A 17836-nucleotide genomic window follows, 5' to 3' on the forward strand; every position below is an offset into this window, starting at 1 on the left:
AGAAACGGTCTTCCCCACCATTTATTGTTGATAAATTCCCAGATCTTAGTAATATTTCCGTCACAACCCTCGTCACAATACCTTCCCCCAAGGACTTAATCCCCAATAATGGATTGTGCTATATCTTGCAACTCTGTTTAGCTTTCGTGCTAAGGTTGTATTTGGGGCAGTGACAACAATTGGCTTTTTGTATAGTTACCTGTAAACTTGTCATGTGTACGCCGTAACAAGTACAAAGATTGTCACATGCTGAAGTGGCCAAACTAAGTTAAGATCTCAGGCAACGGGCGCAGTGAACAGCATTCTGGGAGTTCTTGCTTGACAAACATGGCTGCCATACTTTCTAAACAAGATTTACATGGCTCCCTTGTACCACATCATACTGTAAAACAAGTCAACCTGTTATTTAGACTAGATGATACCATTAACATTTATATATTTTACAAGCAAAGCTGGAATAAAGTTGTTAAGACCTTTTTCTCATCAGTACTAAACATTGTTTAGACACTTTTCAGACAACGCGGTTTAGAGTCGTTTGATGCAGCATACGTTCCGTTCCAATAATACGCTGCAGGGACCACTCAGTGATAACAAGCATGTGATCATACGCCAGAATCTCCCATAAGTGTTAAATTGGGTGGAGATTTGGTGACAGACCCCACATGGCTCACATCGTTTTTATGCGTTTTGACCACTCGACCTATGGATGGGGGCATAGCCACGGTAGCCAAAGTAAATGGCCTGCCAAGCATGATAGGTTGCTAATTACTCAGGAACCACACCTGTGGAATAACACTTGTTTAGGCCCAAAAACAACAGGTTACCCATTAATGATGAGATTCCACCGGGGTCGGGAGTCACGGTCCTCGTTGAGGGTGGCCCAGCAGTGGTCAAGCACCAGCGCTACCTTGGGATCAGAGGACGTGGTCAGCTCCACCTCAAATTGCAGAGGCTGTCTCAGGTACCTCACCACTGGATAGTCCTCCTGGTGGAACGTGTTAAACGAGGCGTCTGGAACACAGAACAAGACAACCGGGGGTCGTGTTCAGTGGGCACCATCTGAACTTGTCCATTAAGAAATGCTCGTTTATCAAATCCTATTGTGCCCAAATGAACACAAGCCATTTATAGCCAACACTACCCACCCCCCACCAGAGGCTTCTGACAAATTCCCAAATCAGCTCCTCACCGTTACTCCATAGTCACACCTGTCGATCTCAGAAAGCAAGAGTAATATATCATAAGGCTTAGATTTTTGGGAATGGTTTTGTAAAGGAGACCTTCCAAGATACTTTTAGAGGCTAGGGGTCAAGTTAAAATTCGGAATTTGTGCACGCTTACCCTGAGCGAGTCTCATTCTGACCATTAGTCGACCCTTCCCAGTCTGGGCAAAAGGCTCATTGTCACGCGGCCGGGTCAGGAAGGCCAATGTGCGAGTGATGTTGGCCACATAGTAGCAGGAAACCTTTAACCTAAAAAGAGGGATGTAAGCAACTTCAAAAGGGGAAACTTCAAGCAGTGGAGTGGACACTGGTAGTAGAGGCACATTTTCCCTGTATACAAAGTATTGAGAAATTGGTGAAGAAAAAAATACCTATGAAAGCTAATTGCTACAATTGTGATGCGTAATGCACTTACTGATATTCCTCCTCTGAAGACGTTGTGGCATTCAGCTTCACCTCAAGTTCATCTGGCAAGGAGATTTCGTTCTCATACAGCATGACATTGTTGATAAACTATGTAGTAGAGGGGAATTGCTTATTACAACCTGCAGAAGCAAACAGTCCGTAAATACACAGTACCCATCACCTCAGGGTAATAGTCATTTTACCTTCCTGATGGTGCCACAGGAGTTCACAGTGAAGTGGAAGTAGGCGAAGCGATCGTCACTGTAGGTGGGACCACAGGCGGGGGTCGCTCAGGGTCAGCTGACCGGGGTTCAGACCGGGAACAGAATCCACCTTCACCGCCAGCGCAGTCATCGTTCCGTTAGAGAAACACTCTTGGAGGTGGGGGAGCAAAAGACAGGTAGCCATCAGACCTGGGTTCTGTATTTGTTCCACTTATTGAGCTTGAACCAATGGAATATCACCAAAAGTGCAATAATAACTACTATAAGACTCAGAGTATTTGCAAGGAACCCAGGTTTGGTAACCATGTTAAGTGACTATTTATCGGAAGTAATTAATTGAGAACCAACCAGTCAGCGTTTTGAGGAAGCTGCAAGCCAGGGAAAAGTATTTGATGGTCATGTTGTTGTAAGGATTCAACAGAGCCACATCCAGTCTGCTCCTGACAGAGGACGAGTGAACCGACTGGGAACCAATGGGAGAGTTCATTAGTCCAAAATTGTATGCGTGTATACAGGGTAAGGAAAGCGAGGCTAGCTGCAGCAATTTAGGTTAACATGTTTTGGGAGAGCGTCGTACCTCAAACACTGTGTCCGGCGAAGAGAAGGGCAACGTGATGGTGAAGTCTGTGTCGCCCTCTGTTAAATACCGTTGAGCAAACTCATGGTTAAGCAGCCGCTTGCCAACCAAGACTACAAAAAAGGGCTCTTGGTTCCTGTAATCCACAGTGATGTGGAAGTTCTCCTGATCACAGTTGCCAGTGACTGAGGGTGGCACTACAAGGACAAATAGAGTTGTGTTCATTAATTAAGCACAAAAAACAGGAAGGTACTACTTGAACTTGTCCAAGAAGAAACCTTGTTTAGATGGCAAAATGTTTTGCTACGGTGGGACTGAATAAACATGAACCTGGCAAATCAGGAACAGGACAACTGGGTCCAAATACTCTAAAGCTTAACATTTTCTTTGTAGAGAGACCGCATAGGAAAACCCTACAGTATGGCTAGTTGGGTTTTCACTGCCAATTTCCTTTCAGGGCAATCATTAACGAGAGGAAACCATTCAACAGTAGTTTGGCGTAGTCCAGAGACATACCAATGTCCAGCAGTACAGCGTCCACAACGGCAGAGTGAGAGAAAGGAGCGTACTCTGGAAAGATGACCAGGCCGTAGATCAGCTGAAGAGTGAAGGTTGTGACCCCTTGTTCCGCCCTTCTCTGTAGTGAAATTAAAAGCATTGGTCAATTGGTCAGCATTATTGTTGTAACAGAACTCTATTCAACATCAAGTGACAACTAAGTACATATGGGGACTATTAAAACAAACTATATACTTAAAGTAATGTTGCCCTAATTCCTCAAATGCATACAACAGCCAAAATAATGGAAACACTTGAGTAAATGAGGGATACAAAGTACATTTGTGCCATTATTTATATTTTGTTGGTGGCCCACTTATTAGGGCATGTATAAATCACTGCGTGTGGCTTTGCATTTAACAGAAACACACCTCCTTAAAGACCACCGGGTCTGAGAAGGGCACCTCCATCCTGAAGGTCTTCAAGGTGTTGTCCGGGGATCTCTGCTCCTGAACATTGAAGCCCCTGGCGTTGCACTCTGCAACAGTTAGCACCATGGTGGGAAAGGTGATGTTCAGCAGCTCCACATCAAGGTTGAAGGTCCCCAACTCAAGCACAAACACTGCCTGCTCAGGAACTGTGTCTAAGGGCGTGTCTGTTCATTGGCAAACATTTTGAAATGCGGTACAATGGAAGTTGAAAATTGACATTTGTTATTGGGTAAGTCCAGGTATTGCCTCCCCGTTTCAGTACATTTTCTTCTGTTTTGTGCCTAATAAACAACCCAGGAATCCCAAATTACCATAGGCACTATTTAACTAAACCAGACTCACAGTTGCGAACTTGTGGAGGCCTGGCCATCGGAGGTGTTGTGATAGGGAAGAGGACTTTATAGCTGGTGTCCTCGTGTGCGATCTCCTCGATCCACAGCAACTCAAGCATGGGCTCAATGGTGTAAGTGACAAAGTACTGGTCATCCTGAATATGGCTCTGTAAGGGAGACGAGTGATGTAATACACAATTGGAGTGCAAAAACAGATAAATGTTCCTTATAAGCCAGAATGTTAAATACAATTATTCTACCGCTTGTCTTCTTGCCACTCGTAATTTAAGACAAAATATCCAAAGGAAAGTATTGGTTACCAGACTTTAGAGAGCTGGTAGGTGTATGGTTGTCAACATGCATTTCCCGTAGTGTGCATTTTCAAAGCAACTGACAAGCAAAGTAAACACTTGCACAATATGTAAACAGCAGCCGAGTGTTGCTTGCATTCAGTTGACAGTGGCAAAGCTACCGGCTACCTAAAAAGTCAGGTAAACAATCCTTTAGTGTGGATATTTGGTCTCAAATTTCAAGCGGCTAAAGGACAAACTGCAAAGACAAGCGGTAGAGTATGTTTAAATGTAATTTTATGCTAAATTCACACAATTTTGTATATTAACCTGATTAAGCAGACAATTGCTCAATAAAAAACAATTTACACAAGACAACGTTTTTAGGAGTTTACCCATGAGAGATAGCAAAGGGTTACTGCAAAGCACTGACAACTGCTGTAGTAAAAAGGGCTCTACAAATTAGATTTAGAAATTAAACAGGAACATTTCACTCATCCAATACTGACCTTGAAATAGCCGCCAACCGCCCCCACCGGAATTTCAACAATAATATGAGCCTCTGACTAAAACAGAGTAGTTTCTGGCAGCCATTTCCTCAGTGTTCAGCCTCAATTCCCATGTACACCTCCAACATGGTGAAGGCATCAGAGGATAAAAGTGGGTCTATGTGCTTGGGCATGTACCAGGTGATCACTTCTGGAGTAAAGGCAACTGCCCCTGCAGTGAAACAAGAAGCCAAGTGCACATCAAAACAGAACATTTTGCAACTGAAAACTGCCATTATTTGGAAAAAGTTCACCCCAAAAATTTTCCCAACTGAACACAACATGAAAGTCTTGTCTGGAGCCAATTAAGAACTAGGCTTATAGGATCTTAAATTATTTCACACTCAACCTGGTGTTGGACAAACAGCCGTGGCATCTACTCGAGTAACCAGCCACTTCTGCTCAAAGAAGGTTGAGGTTGAGAGCACCCGCATCGGAACCCCAGCTACCTGTTCAGGGGGCAACCACACCAGGGCCGTGTTCAGTAGGGCACACCGTATTAACAATATGTTGCAGAGTTCAGGTAGGGCCACCGTTTCCAAATGTTTGCTCTACTGAACATGACCCAGTTCATGGAGGTCAGCTTACATTCTGAAGGTATGTCTCCTCTGCATTATGAGGGCTTCTTAACACCAGCCGTGTGGGAGTGTTGGCTATTGCATAGCCCTTTCTTTGGACCTCATCCACATTCATGACATTCTTGCTAGGACTAAAGACGACTGCTGTCATTTTGTATCCTGAAGCAACAGCCTGTCTCAGGAAATGGAAACATGAATTAAACAAAATGGTCAAACGCACATTGTTTAGCGCCATCCTGTCATTTTGTAGTGAAATTACAGAAACATGGCTACCTCAGCTCCTCTCCGGAAGTTGCCGCTCCTTGCTTTCGGGCCCCCAGTGGGCTGTTCGGGGATGGTTTGGATGTCTGGAAGAGTCCTTCTGACAGACACCTAGAGAAGAAAGGCCATTATTCCCTATGCATTTTCTCCTTCCCATACAATAGGAAATCAAGGGCCAGTTCTCAATCTGTCCACTCACCTCCTTAAATGCATTGAGAATAGGCCAAAACTCCTCACCTCTAAAGTTCTCCTATGTGCATTTTGAAGAGGCGAGTGGAATTGAGATAGTCAAGACCTCTACGTTGTGTCGCAGAAGAAATGAAACACTGGACAGTTGTAGCTCTAGACAGATCATTTATACAGGCAGTACGACAAGCGCGGCTGTAAACATGTCCATTGGGGCATGCTCTGCTCGCTTGCCTCCATGTAGTTGCGGTCGCACAGAATCTCTCGGGAGGTCCAGGGGGTGTAGCTACAGGTTTTGCCCACTCTATACACAGGGTCTTCAGTCATGTGGTTTCCTGGCAGCCTGAACTGCATGACCAAGCTGAACATCTTATCATCCTAAAATGAAGGGGGAAGGGAAAAAAGCCTTCATTATATAGCAAAACACTAAATTCAGGTGACATTCATGCAAGTTATAGACTGTGGCAAAATTGGCTATATGAATGCAGCTGCCACTGTATTGAAGCCACACTAGAGGAGTAGAGCTCAATAGTTCACATCACTGCAGTCTGTATCAGAAAGTTGGCTGGCCCTCTGAAAGCCCTCCATAAACTTCTGCTGTACCTTACGTCATCGTTAACTTAGAGGTAAGAGATACCAGACCCAGGGGTGGCTAACAATGGAGATCCTTTTGATATCCACAGAGTTAAGTAAAACTGCTTCAATGTTTCTGGAACCGGACTTCTAATAACCTCCATGCGCTAAATTGTATGTATTAGCACCTCTACGGCAACTCCGGCTTATTGAGGACCTTTTTACTGAAGAATGGGTTCTCAATTATTTCATTTCTCCATCTAGTGATGCAAATATTGACTTGTATCTTTGTGTATACAGGGCTCATCTGTAAAAGAGCCTGGTCTCAGCATGACTCCATGTCAAAGGTAAATAAAATGACATTGCTACAGTATGAGTTGCAAATGCAGTGACACTGAAAGGCAAACTGTCCATTTGAAGTACAAGCAAACACTACAGTTCTTAGGGTTACCATGTTTTGGGAAAAGCAGTTTTGAAGAGAAGCAAAAAACATGGCATTCCCCATGGGGTCAAATTTAAAGCTGAATCCACACTGAGTAGCAAGGCCAGGCGTCAGGTTTATGATTTGTGTGTCATCTGGAAGGGATGGAGATGGTGTGAACACAATAGTTGACAAGCAATATCAAGCCATGAATTATGAAAGGAGAGAAAGAATCATAAAAAAAGAGGCAAACTCACTGAAGACAGCATCAACCTCTTCAAAAAGAGGAGCGAAACTCAAACGAATAACATTACCAAGGCATTCAGCGTTGAGGTCATCTGGAATAGGAAAGGTTAGTTAAAAAAAAACCTTTAAAAAAAAATCTTGTCAAACGCTTAGTGCTTAAATTTGCAAGGTGCATACTTATAGAAGGTGTCTGTTGTGCTTGTATGCCCACAGCTGCCATCAATAGGCAAAACAACCTGTAAGGCATTTGACAAATTATTATGATTGATTAAAAGCCAACTCAAATGTTTGCATCGCATAAGACTCTCCTAGGCCTGCTACTACTTACCCTGAGCTAAGGAAAAGAATCATTGTAGAACAGATTTGTTCTGATAAAATACACAGCTACAGAACCTGATATTTGACCCAAAGTGTGCAGCCTACAGCCCAGGGGTATGCAACTTTTACCCTATGACAAAGGCTTCCCACACTCAGTCACCTGAACCCCAAAGGGCTGCACATTTTCTTTTTATTCCCCTAGCCCTACAAAGCTGATTCAAATAATCATCCAGCTTTGTTAATCTGAATCAGCTGTGTAGTGTTAGGACAAAAACCTAAATGTCAGGCTACTGTTCAATTTTAGAAGGGTGCTCCGCCCTCACCGCTTTTATCCATTCATGTCAGGGGCCATGGACCGGTGCACCTCGGCTCAGGTTAATAGAACTCCCTCATTAGCAGCACAACAGCCTTTCACAGATGAAAAGCATAATTACCCAACCGTCTACAATTGTAGCCCAGACAGAGAGAAAAATATTGGCCTCTAATGGCCAAAATGCTGCATTTGCAAGCACTTTCACAATTTGAATGTAGTCAACTGCGTGGGACTACCAACTTCATTGGCTGAGCCCTACTGGTGACCCTGTTGAAGTCATGTCCAATTGGGTCATCAGAAGGGCTCAGACAATTGTGAAGAAGAAATGTTACTACTTTAATATGAAGATAGCCTCAATGGTGCTGCCCATGCTGTCACAGACACTATATTGGCACAGATACATAGATGAGTCTTTTATCTTCTTATGGCTTCTTATTATCTTCTTGTCCAGAGGTGCCCAGAGTAAACTGCCTGCTACTCAGTCCCAGAAGCTAAGATATGCATATATTTAGTATATGTGGATAGAACACACTCCGAAGTTTCTAAAACCGTTTGAATGATGTCTGTGAGTATAACAGAACACACATGGCAGGCAAAAACCTGAGAAAAAATCCTACCAGGAAGTGGGAAATCTGAGGTTGGTCATTTTTCAACTCATTCCCTATTGAAGACACAGTGGGATATTGGTCATGTTGCACTTCCTAGATGTCAACAGGCTTCCACTGGATGCCAACAGTCTTTAGAACCTGTTTGATGCTTCTACTGTGAAGTGAGGGCGAATGAGAGGGGAATGAGTCAGAGGTCTGGCAGAATGCCTTGAGCTCGTGACGCTCGTTCACATGAGGGCGAGCTCTGTTCCATCGCAATTCTACAGACAAAGGAATTCTCCAGTTGGAATTTATTTAAGATTTATTTTAACAACATCCTAAAGATTGATTCTATACATCGTTTGACATGTTTCTACGGACTGTAACGGAACTTTTTGACATTTCGTCTGCTCCTAGTGAACACGCTTCGTGAGATTGGATTTGTTTACAAAACTCGCTAACAAAAGTAGCTATTTGGACATAAATGATGGACATCATCGAACAAAACAAACATTTATTGTGGAACTGGGATTCCTGGGAGTGCATCCTGATGAAGATCATCAAAGGTAAGTGAATATTTATAATGTTTTTTCTGACTTCTGTTGACTGCACAATATGGCGGATATCTTTTTGGCTTGTTTGGGCTCTGAGCGCCGTACTCAGATTATTGCATGGTTTGCTTTTTTCCGTAAAGGTTTTTTGAAATCTGACACAGCGGTTGCATTAAGCAGAAATATATCTTTAATTCTGTGCATAACAATTTTATTTTCATCAACATTTATTATGAGTATTTCTGTAAATTGATGTGGCTCTCTGCAAAATCACCGTATGTTTTTGGAACTACTGAACATAACGCTCCAACGTGTACTGAGATTCTTTATAAATATGAACTTTATCGAACAAAACATACATGTATTGTGTAACATGAAGTCCTATGAGTGTCATCTGATGAAGATCATCAAAGGTTAGTGATTCATTTGATCTCTATTTCAGATTTTTGTGACTCCTCTTTGGCTGGAAAAATGACTGTGTTTTTCTGTGACTTGGCTCTGACCTAACAATCATTTGTGTTGCTTTCGCCTTAAAGCCTATTTGAAATCGGGCACTGTGGTGGGATTAACAATAAGTGTATCTTTAAAATGGCGTGAAATACTTGTATGTCTGAGGAATTTTAATTATGAGATTTCTGTTCTTTTGAATTTGGCGCCCTGCACTTTCACTGGCTGTTATATTGATCAGCCCAGAGAAGATGTATCTATCTCTATGAGGCAAGACAATTGTCATTCAGGATTAAAAGGTGACTGCACTTCCTGATTTGGCCTTAGCTGTGTTCGAATACTCGCACAAACTGTACTGTTTGTGACATGAATTGAGTATTTAGTATGCTTATTGGTCATAGTATACCTGTTTAAATATATCATAGTATACCTGTATACCTCTGGCCCTTCTTTGGACACTGTGTTAACTAACCTCCAGATGAGCTTCAATGCCATACAACTCTACTTCCGTGGCCTCCAACTGCTCTTAAATGCAAGTAAAACTAAATGCATGCTCTTCAACCGATAGCTGCCAGCACCTGTCCACCCATTCAGCATCACTACTCTGGACGGTTCTGACTTAGAATATGTGGACTACAAATACCTAGGTGTCAGGATAGACTGTAAACTCTCCTTCCAGACTCACATTAAGCATCTCCAATCCAAAAGCCCCATTTACTACCCACCACTGCAACCTATATGCTCTCGTTGGCTGGCCCTCGCTTCATACTCGTCGCCAAACCCACTGGCTCCAGGTCATCTACAAGTCTCTGCTAGGTAAAGCCCCGCCTTATCTCAGCTCACTCACTGGTCACCATATCAGCACCCACCCATAGCACATGCTCCAACAGGAGAATCTCACTGGTCACCCCCAAAGCCAATTTTTCCTTTGGCCGCCTTTACCTTCCAGTTCTCTGCTGCCAATGACTGGAACAAACTGCAAAAATCACTGAAGCTGGAGACTCATATCTCCCTCAATTGGTTTAAGAACCAGCTGTCAGAGCAGCTCACAGATCACTGCACCTGTACATAGCCCATCTGTAAATTGCCCATCCAACTACCTCATCCCCTTGCTGTATTTATTTATTTATCTTGCTCCTTTGCACCCCAGTATCTCTACTTGCACATTCATCTTCTGCACATCTACAATATAGCAATTAAACACTGGAATGGTAATTACTTCGCCACCATGGCCTATTTATTGCCTTACCTCCCTTATCCTTTCCTTATTTGCACACACTGTATATAGACTTTTTCTACTGTATTATTGACTGTATGTTTGTTTATTCCATCTGTAACTCTGTTGTTGTATGTGTCGAACTGCTTTGCTTTATCTTAACCAGGTTGCAGTTGTAAATGAGAGCTTGTTCTCAACTAGCCTAACTGGTTAAATGAAGGTGAAATAAAATAGAAATAAAAAAATACTATGGATACATTTAGTATGCCAAATGTTCCAGGATGTTGTACTTAAATTCGCCAAATATGAGGAATACACGAAGAGGACACTATTTCCGTACTTTAGGGCCAATAATGCAAATCTTCAGGAAATCTACCCAATGTTTGATGTGATTATTCCGGTCATTCAGAGCTTAGCATTGTGCGTTCTCAATGGACATTCGGGTGCTTTCGTAAATTCGCTCTGGCTGTCTACTCTGCTCTGAATTCACAAACAGACAATGTGACAACGCTCTGAATTCATGAGCGCATTCTGGAACTCCTGATTGAATTTAAGAACACACCCGAAGTCATATAATGTCTAACCAGTAATTTGTTATGCTAGATAGCTAGCAAGAGGTTGCATAGCAACAGCATCAACGTCTGGTAGACAGGTGAAAAACTAGTGCTCGCAATTGAAAGCCTACTGTTCGTTTACAGGTTGGAACAACCTATTTCTTATGTTTTTGCGGTCCTTTTTTGGAAAATATGGCAGCCATGTTTGTCAAGCAAGAGCTCCCTAATCCCAGAATGCCGTTCACTGTGCCCATTTCCTGAGGTCTTAACTTAGTTTGGCCACTTCAGCATGTGACAAATCTTTGTACTTGTTACGGCATACACATGACAAGTAGTTTACAGTTAACTAATCAAAAAGCCAATACAACCTTAGCACGAAAGCTAAACAGAGTTGCAAGATATAGCTCAATCCATTTTGGGAGGTGAAGTCCTTGGGGGAAGGTATTATGGAGAGGATGATGCAGGAAATATAAATAAGATGGGGGATTTATCAACAATAAATGGCGGGGCAGACAGTTTTTCTAAGCTAAATATCCCTGGAAAGGGGGTCTGATCTGGCAACCCTGAGGTACCATAGTTTACACTCTGATGCCATGTTCAAATCAACGAACGACTTCAGTGCATTCAAGACAATGGGGGTACTCCAGTTGAGATCACCATTAGTCTGACAGACGCGTACGTGATAACCTGACTGCATTGTATGGCGTTAGCGTTTTATTCATGCTTTCTGATTCTTGCCTAGATTGTAATGGACACGTGTGTAAAACACTTTTGAAGGTGGTACTGAATATGAGCTAATGCTAAGTACATTATACTTATGGTACGCTACAGTAGAAACGACAACACGTTACACAGAAAATAAGTCACTTTGATCGGAATGCACGCATGTCCACAGTTATTTGTAAGGAAGGCAATATATATGCAAAGGACTGTATACTTGATCTGGGAAGTGCTTGGGCTTTCTTTTGAAGGAAAGTTTACCTGGCTCATTAAATTCTCAAATAGAAATGGTCTGCAACAGTTAAATGGGCTACTTTTGTGAATGAATGAGGCAAAATTAGAAGTTGAAACAGCCTATAGAAAATTAGCAGGTAGTGTGCCTTGGTCTGAGGTCAGCACGGGTTAAATGTCCACATGTTGGAACGGTGAGTGCATTCTGACAACACGCGCGTAAAATCAACTCCCACTGGGGCGACTGTTGAAGATATTTGGAACTCGCGTGTGAAAAGGTTAACCTGTTAACTCTGGGGGCGCTATTTAATTTTTGGATAAAAAGACGTGCCCGTTTTAAGCGCAATATTTTGTCACAAAAAAATGCTCGACTATGCATATAATTGATAGCTTTGGAAAGAAAACACTCTGACGTTTCCAGAACTGCAAAGATATTCTCTGTGCGTGCCGTAGAACGTGAGCTACAGGCAAAACCAAGATGAAACAGCATCCAGGAAATGAGCAGGATTTTTGAGGCTCCGTTTTCCATTGTCTCCTTATATGGCTGTGAATGCGAGAGGAATGAGCCTGCCCTTTCTGTCGTTTCCCCAAGGTGTCTGCAGCATTGTGACGTATTTGTAGGCATATCATTGGAAGATTGACCATAAGAGACCACATTTACCAGGTGTCCGCCCGGTGTCCTGCGCCGAAATTGGTGCGCAAACCTCAGCTGCAAGTATTTTTCCATGGAATTCAGAGAAGAAAGCAGGCTTCCACGAACGATATATCAAAGAAGAGATATGTGAAAAAACACCTTGAGGATTGATTCCAAACGTTTGCCATGTTTCGGTCGATATTATGGAGTTAATTCGGAAAAAGTTTAACTTTGTTGGTGACTGAATTTTCAGTTCGTTTCGGTAGCCAAATGTGATGTACAAAACAGAGCGATTTCTCCTGCACAAAGAATCTTTCAGGAAAAACTGAACATTTGCTATGTAACTGAGAGTCTCCTCATTGAAAACATCCGAAGCTCTTCAAAGGTAAATGATTTTATTTATTTGGTTATCTGGTTTTTGTGAAAATGTTGCGTGCTAAATGCAACTCAAAATGCTAAGCTAGCTTAGCATACTCTTACACAAATTAGTCAATTTCTATGGTTCAAAAGCATATTTTGAAAATCTGAGATGACAGTGTTGTTAAGAAAAGGCTAAGCTTGAGAGCAGGCGCATTATTTTCATTTTATTTGTGATTTTCAGAAATCGTTAACGTTGCGTTATGCTAATGAGCCTGAGGCTTTAGTCACGATCCCGGATGGGGAGTTTCAACAGGTTAAAATGTGTGACTAGGTAACCCTCCTGAACTGTAAATCAGTCATTTCTCCTAGCAGATGTCAAAAAAAAGCTCTCTCACACACACACAGCAAGGAGGGAGTAAAAAACTGCGGTGCCTAAAGACACAGAGAGTGGGCAATGGCATAAACATAATCTCTAGGCCGTGCCGAGTTCAACGAGATATCCCGCTTGACCGTAGCTCGCTCGGTCTAAGCGCAGCGACAATGAGAAAAGTAGGCCCAAAATGAAGCCTGCACCACAACGTCATTTGCTTTTGGGTGACAGCGGCGGAACCGTTAGGTTTAGAAGGACAATTCAACCATAGGAATGTTCCTAAGGTCCTTACGATCCGTGCAAGCCTAACTTTGACCGTGTGGCATTAACCCTTAACAGTAAAACAGGGTTTTTTGATCTCATAGAATACAATGATATCTCTCCCCATAGGAATACATTGCCTGCTCCCCTAAATTCAACCTGGAGCTTATATGGGTTATGAATGCCGTATGAACCTGTCTTCGGTACCAGTCCATCAGGCCACTATAAGGTCAACCTGTGTCGATTCTAAGCTTCCTGGACCAACCGGAAGTGGTTAAAATCGCCCTAAAAGTGTATATCCATTTGATAGACATAGTGCATTCAACCCTGTGTAAATCCGTCAGTTTTTATGGTAAAGACTTAAAACTCAGGATTCTGTAATAGAATATCCCAATGAGGATGTGTGTTGTTATAGCTTCCTGTGCCAACCGGAAGTGCCATAATTGGTGTCTCATGGGCTGTTTCGAGGGGTTAAAAAAATCTGATCTTTCCAAAACTTCATATATGTGATTAGGCAACCCCCATGAACTGTAAATCAGTCATTTTTCCCATAAAATTTCAATGGAAAACTAAATCACACACACAGCTTGGAAGGAGGGACCCATTGGGGTGCGTAGAGACATACACTCCCTGCATTAGTTAACCTTGTTGGAACTTTTAAAGAACCGTCAGACCTAGAGTTCCGAAACTTTAGAATCGTGTTCTAGACCTCAGGTCGATAGTGCTTGGTGAGTTACGTCGCTCTAGAAGGTTCTCCGACTGAGAAAGAGCCTCGTACATTTGCAATGACTTCAATTCATTTTTGCATCACGAAAATGTCGACATTTAGAAATGTCCCAGAGTCACAAGGCTAGGTGCATTGTGACCGTCTCGGCCCATAGAGACAGAACCCAACGTTTCTGTCCGATAGCTCATTCAAGGACCCCGTAGCAAGTCATGGAAAAAAGTGGATTTTCAGCACCAATTATGGTTTTGCTCGGACACCAAATGACCTATCGAGCCGAAACTTGGGATTCGGGGTCGCCTCAGCTAGGCCTGCACATAACATAAGAAATGGACCTGCAGCTAGAATGTAACTACGTGTATTATGTTTTTTTTATGGTTTGAACCGAAGGCGTTGTGATAGTTGGCTACTAAACGAGTTGGGAAAAGTGGGTTTGGTGTCAGTTTGTATCAGTTTGGTGTCAGAATGATATCTAATTGACTGATGGACGGTGACTTGCTGGTGACTCTTGTCCATTTGCAATATGTTTAAACAATGAGGTACCATCACCAAAAGTGACATTCTGAAATCAACCCTAACGAGCGATGGAGAGGTACCAGAATCACTGCCCAGCCATCCCGAGTTCATCGGGCCAGTCAATTTCGCATTTCTGCATGATTTTTGAGCATGACAAATTCGTGATGGTAAATGCCCATTGAACCATATTGCAAATGCACAGTGACTTTGCAAAAGTGAGAAAACATAAACAAATGGACATAATGAAAACAACACAACTATCACTGCCAGGCCATCCTGTGTTCATCAGGCCAGTCAATTTGGCATTTCTGCAGGATTTTTGAGCATGCCAAATTCGTGATGGTAAATGTCCATTGAAACATATTGCAAATGCACGTGCACTTGCAATATGATTCTATAGTGAAAAAAAACATCACCAAATGGACATGATGAAATCAACATAACGAGTGATGGAAAGGAACAACTATCACTGCCCAACCATTCTGTGTTCATCAGGCCAGTCAATTTTGCATTTCTGCAGTATTTTTGAGCATGTCAAATTTCTTATGGCATTTGGCCCCAAAAAGAGTGACTTTTGACTTTCTATGAAATCATATTGTAAATGGACAAAACATCAGGTATGTTGATACAGTTCTTATATGTGTGTAATTGACACAAAATTCAAAAGAATTTGACAAACGGTCCAGAAAGCACTTTAAGGGTGTGTGAAGTTTTTTTATAAAATTTAGCTTGCTAGCAGAAGAAGAGAAGGAAAGAAACATTCAAACTGAAAAAAGGGGCGAAGCGCCCTTCAATGGGGTCCCCCGTTTCCCGCCATTTGAAAAAAAAATTGGGCCAGAATAGTGTGTGTGTGTGTGTTTGTCTCTCTCTCGCTCCCTCTCTCGTCGGAGTGCATGCTGGGAGTGAGTCGTCAAGCAGGAGTTATTGTGAGAGCAAATGGAATTTCTTTTCACTCTATTGGGTTTTGGTATATATATATATATATATATATATATATATATATATATATATATATATATATTGATTAGTTTAGTTGTTTTAAGGGTATCTTGTTTAACTATCACTAAGCACGTATAGGGGTGCTGGGATCTTTGAGGTTGGTTTTTCGCGAGGGCACAACCAGCGGGTGGGGCTGGTTGCAATGGCCAATCGCGGAAGTGTAGAGTTTGAAAAACTTAGTCGGAGGCATGGAGTAAAGATTCCTGCTGCGGCCGGGTGTTCAGTGGAAGAATGTAGCTTGGCTGTGGGTGCTATCATTGGGTATGATAGCATCAAATCAGCCTCAAGGATGAATAGCACTGTAGTGATATTCTTAGATTCAATTGAAAAGGTGAATAAGATAGTTGAGAGGGGTGTTGTGTTGCGGGAGACACAGACGCCGGTATTTCCGCTTATGAATCCGGCGAAGAAAGTTATACTTTCTAACGTGCCACCATTTGTTAGAGATGAAGTGTTGGAGTGAGAGTTATCTCGCCATGGTCAAATTGTATCTACAATAAAGAAGGTTCTTTTTGGATGCAAATCTCCGTTGTTGAAACATGTCGTGTCTCATAGGAGACAAGTGCATATGATTTTAAAAAAGGACGGAGATTAACTGAATTTAGCGTTCCGTTTGAAGATTGATGGATTTGATTATGTCTTCTATGCATCTACTGAATCAATTAAATGCTTTGGCTGTGTAAGAGAGGGGCATTTGGTGCGTAGTTGTCCCGAGAATGAGCGCGCTGAGCTTGATAGTAGCTCTAGTGCTGGTGCAACTAACGCACCACCGCGAAGGGATGAACATGCTAAGGGTGCAGGGGAAGGGAGAAGGTGGGCAGATGTGGTTGGAAAAGTAGGAGAGGAAGGCATTGTGGATACGGGGGCAATTGTGGTAGATCAGAACAAAGAGGGAGGGGAAACAGTAGGTAAGATTGCGACTGCCGTCGCTGAGGTGTTGCTGGAAAATGAAATAGGAGGTCAAGAGGAGATTGAAATAACGGAAAAGGAAGCGGATGTTTTCAAAATACCGAGGAGTAAAAGGAACAATTTAAAGGGTGGTGAAGGGTCTAATTCTAAGAGAAAGGTAGAGATTGATAAATCAGTTGAAGATGAACAAGTTGTAGAGATGGTGGAGTTTTCTTCTGGGGAGGATAGCGAGAGTGAGTCATCTGACCCGTCACAACAATATAGTGAGATAAATGGGGTGGAAGGGAGGTATGGGATCGAGAAGATACGTCAATTTCTGAAGTTGACAAAAGGGAAGAAATATATGCAGGATTACAATGTAACTGATTTCTTCCCTGAACGTGAATTGTTTATTGAATCAGCAAAGTTTCTGATGTCAAAAATTACAGGGGGAAGTTTGAAAAGCCCTGAAATTGCTAGACTCAAGAAAGTGGTCACGAGAGTGATAAGTGATGTAAATTCTAAAGAAAATGAAAGAGTTCAGTTGCAGTTTTAACTCTGTAAAGAGATGTGGTGGCTGTATCTTCCTCTGTATATTTTTTTCATCCATGAGCAGTTTTAAGATTTCTTCTTTAAACGTAAATGGGGCAAGAGATGGTAAAAAAAGAGCCATGGTGTATGAGTTAATTAGGGGAAAGGGAAGTGACATAAATTTTCTACAAGAAACGCATAGTAATTTGGAAAATGAAGTTATGTGGCAACAGGAGTGGGGGGGACAGTGGTGTGTAGTCATAAAAACTCAAAAAGTGGGGGTGTGGCTATCTTGTTCTCAAAAGGGTTTTTGCCTTTGTCATATGAGGTTGAAGAGGTAGTTGAGGGGAGGTTATTAAAAGTTAGAGCAAGGTATGAAAACATCACTATGTGTCTGATAAATGTATATGCCCCAGTGGTGACAGTTGAGAGGGTATGTTTTTTAGAGACATTATCAAATACCATTGAGAAATGTAACAAAGAAGATTATGTATTTATTGCTGGGGATTTTAACTGCACAGTTGGCGATTTAGATAGAAATCACCAAGAACCTCATATAACCTCAAGGAATTTTTAAAACGCCTCATTGTAACACATGAACTGTGTGATATTTGGCGGAGTCAACATGGAGGAACAAGGCAGTACACGAGGGCGCATGTGAGAGAGAACATCATCTCTATGGCCAGGTTAGATAGGTTTTATGTTTTTGAGCATCAATCTCAGGTCTGTAAATCAAGTGTGATAACCCCAGTGGGATTTTCTG

General features: G+C 42.2%; 1 pseudogene; it reads right to left on the reverse strand.

The window, feature by feature from the left end:
- LOC135528731 (uncharacterized) overlaps window positions 1-17836 on the reverse strand; it is a 37609-nt pseudogene that overhangs the window by 6792 nt on the left and 12981 nt on the right.

The sequence above is a fragment of the Oncorhynchus masou genome, unplaced genomic scaffold (genome assembly GCF_036934945.1).
Source record: "Oncorhynchus masou masou isolate Uvic2021 unplaced genomic scaffold, UVic_Omas_1.1 unplaced_scaffold_1027, whole genome shotgun sequence".
Taxonomy (NCBI): Eukaryota; Metazoa; Chordata; class Actinopteri; order Salmoniformes; family Salmonidae; genus Oncorhynchus; species Oncorhynchus masou.